This window comes from Echinops telfairi, unplaced genomic scaffold, assembly GCF_000313985.2.
Source record: "Echinops telfairi isolate 266 unplaced genomic scaffold, ASM31398v2 ScPeMD7_7469;HRSCAF=8507_1, whole genome shotgun sequence".
In the NCBI taxonomy this organism is placed as follows: Eukaryota; Metazoa; Chordata; class Mammalia; order Afrosoricida; family Tenrecidae; genus Echinops; species Echinops telfairi.
In genome coordinates this window covers 66,853,534-66,856,255 of record NW_022111373.1, presented here as the reverse complement: position 1 = coordinate 66,856,255, position 2,722 = coordinate 66,853,534, and the positions used below count along the sequence as shown (strand labels likewise).

At 41.1% G+C, this 2,722-nt stretch overlaps 1 pseudogene; it reads left to right on the top strand.

The window, feature by feature from the left end:
* The first annotated feature begins 1,947 nt into the window (after positions 1-1,947).
* LOC101663510 lies at positions 1,948-2,490 on the top strand (annotated as a pseudogene).
* Positions 2,491-2,722: the final 232 nt, after the last annotated feature.

Below are 2,722 nucleotides of genomic sequence, written 5' to 3'. Positions count from 1 at the left end.
GTTTGAGAAATGCTAGAGCAAGCAAAATAAAGACCTTTGGGGATAGGGTTATTGCATGCATATATATGTATATGCATATGGGTTTCACTGAATAAGTTTTTCAGGTTTTTAATTGTCTTTGAGTCTGAAAATACAAAAAGAGTATATTATAGTTCTTTCTGTAGATTAATACTTGAGCCCATTGTTTTACATTTAGATAGATACCTGAAAAATTGTCAGGAGGTTAAAGAAAACTCTTTTAGCATATCACTTGGAGATTAAAGCACTCAAAAATCCAAATCATCGCTATTGAGTTGATGCTGACTCATAGTGACCCACGGACAGGGCTGATCTGCCCCTGTGGGTTTCTGAGGCTCTAAATCTTGGTGGGAGAAGAAGACCTCGTCTCTCCTGCTAGGTCTGCTGGTGGTTTCCACTACTGACCTGTGGTTAGCTGCCCAACCCTTAACCTATACCACCACCACGGTTGCTAGCAAGTTGATGCCAACTCAGAGTGACCCGATAAGACAGGGTCGAGTTGCTCCTGTGAGTTTCTAAGGCTGTAACTCTTTATGGAGCAGAAAACCTTATCTTGCTGACCTGGCAATTGCCAACCCGACATGTAACCACTAAACAACCAGGGCTCCTGTGTAAGCACTCCCAACAGCCCTTGACATCCCACCTGAGAGGGCCAGCAGTGGCTATGTGTCGGGCTTGTAACCCTAAGGTCAACAGTTTGAAACCACCAGTTACTCTATGGGAGAAAGATGAGGCTTTTGATTCCTGCAACAAGTTACAGTCTCAAAATCACAGGAGCAGATATACCCTGTCCCATAGAGTAGCTATTATGTAAACCCTGGACTGCATAAAAATAAGTTTATTTCATGTTTCCTGACCTGTCAGTTACCAAGAATTACAAGAGTAACCCTTTTGTGATTTCAGAATTATTATAAGGTAACTGTGTGAGCTGGAATAGACTCACAGTGAGTTTGCAAGTTTATACAGTTGAGGGCCTTAGCTGGCGCAAATGGTTTGTGTGTAGTTGCTGACCTGCAGGCTAGTAGTTGAAACCTACCCAGCTGCAGAGGCGAAGGCCTGATGACCCACTGCCATTGACATTAATTGTCAAGCAAATCCAATGGAGCAGTTACATCCTGGACCACGTGGGGTCGCAGCGACCTGGACTCGAGGGCCACCCAATCAGCCGTGCAGGACCTCTCAGACTCTTACTGCTTAGTAAGGCGTGCACATATGTACAAACCCTGTGATGTACGACAGGTAAACATGATAAAATAGTTCATAGCGTCATATAGTTGTTCAATGTTTTATCAATTGTTAGGAGGCAAGTCTGTCATGAGGCTACCTTTGTTTTTGAGAAGAAATGATTCTGTAAGAAGCAAACCCAACACTTGACGTGTGGTAATTATAACGTTCTTATAGTTTACATTTTTGTTTAAACTACTTTACTTTGTTTTCTCACTAAAATTGAACCCCAACTTGGAAGCTTCATTCTATGAAAAAATATTGTCCATATAAAGTTGGCTCCAATGGCAGGTTTCTGTCATTTCAATGAGACGCCTTTCGGCGCATCGGAATCATATGAAACATTTTCAAAGAAACTTGTTTCATTCTCCTATTAAGTAATAACCAACCCTTTACTTGATGCAATTGCCAATTTTTAAGGACTGAATATATGCAAAGAACGGTGCGAAGACTCAGAAAGCTGTATCACCAAGATGAACACACGCCTTTCTACTGGGTTCCTTTTATTTCAGATTTATTGCATTTTAGAAACAAAAGTCACATGATTGTCTGTTTTTGAGAAATTAAATGTCAATGATAGTGTTTTTAAAGTAGAAAAGGCGGACTCCGGCCACCGTCCCCATCTCTCCTTCTCTCTCTCCCTCCCCTCCGGGAACCAACAGGCGCCGAACCCGAAGGTAATAGCTCTTCAAGTCTGCAATAAAAATGACCTCCCATAAAACTACATTGCAAAAAACGGGAAAGAAACAGAATGGAAAGAGTAGAAACGCCGAAGAGGCTGAACCTGAAGAATTTTTGGTAGGAAAAGTACTGGACCGGCATGTTGTGAATGGGAAGGTGGAATAGTTCTTAAAATGGAAGGGATTTACAGATGCTGATAATACTTGGGAACCTGAAGAAAATTTAGATTGTCCGGAATTCATTGAAGCATTTCTCAGCTCTCAAAAAGCTGGTAAAGAAAAAGATGGTGCGAAAAGGAAGTCTATCTGACAGTGAATCTGACGACAGCAAATCAAGGAAGAAAAGAGATGCTGCGGACAAACCCAGGGGCTTTGCCAGAGGTCTTGATCCTGAACGAGTAATTGGTGCTACAGACAGCAGTGGGGAATTGATGTTTCTCAGGAAATGGAAAGAGTCAGATGAGGCAGACTTGGTGCTGGCAAAAGAGGCACACATGAAATGCCCTCAGATTGTCATTGTGTTTTAGGAAGAGAGACTCATTCTTGTCCAGAAGACGAAGCTCAATAATTGTTGGCATTGAATATATATATATGAAATTTGGGTCTTGGGTTTTTTTGTTCCTGTTTTGAATTATTAGTGAGAAGAATAACTACATTCTAATGGAAATCAAGTTTGATATGTTTTTTTGGAGTCGTACTGGGGGAGTTGTTGGGGTTATTTTGTTGTTGTCTAAACAGCACTGGTTACTTTGAACAAATAAAACTTTCGGTAGTTGCTTCATTTATCAGGAAAAAAAAAG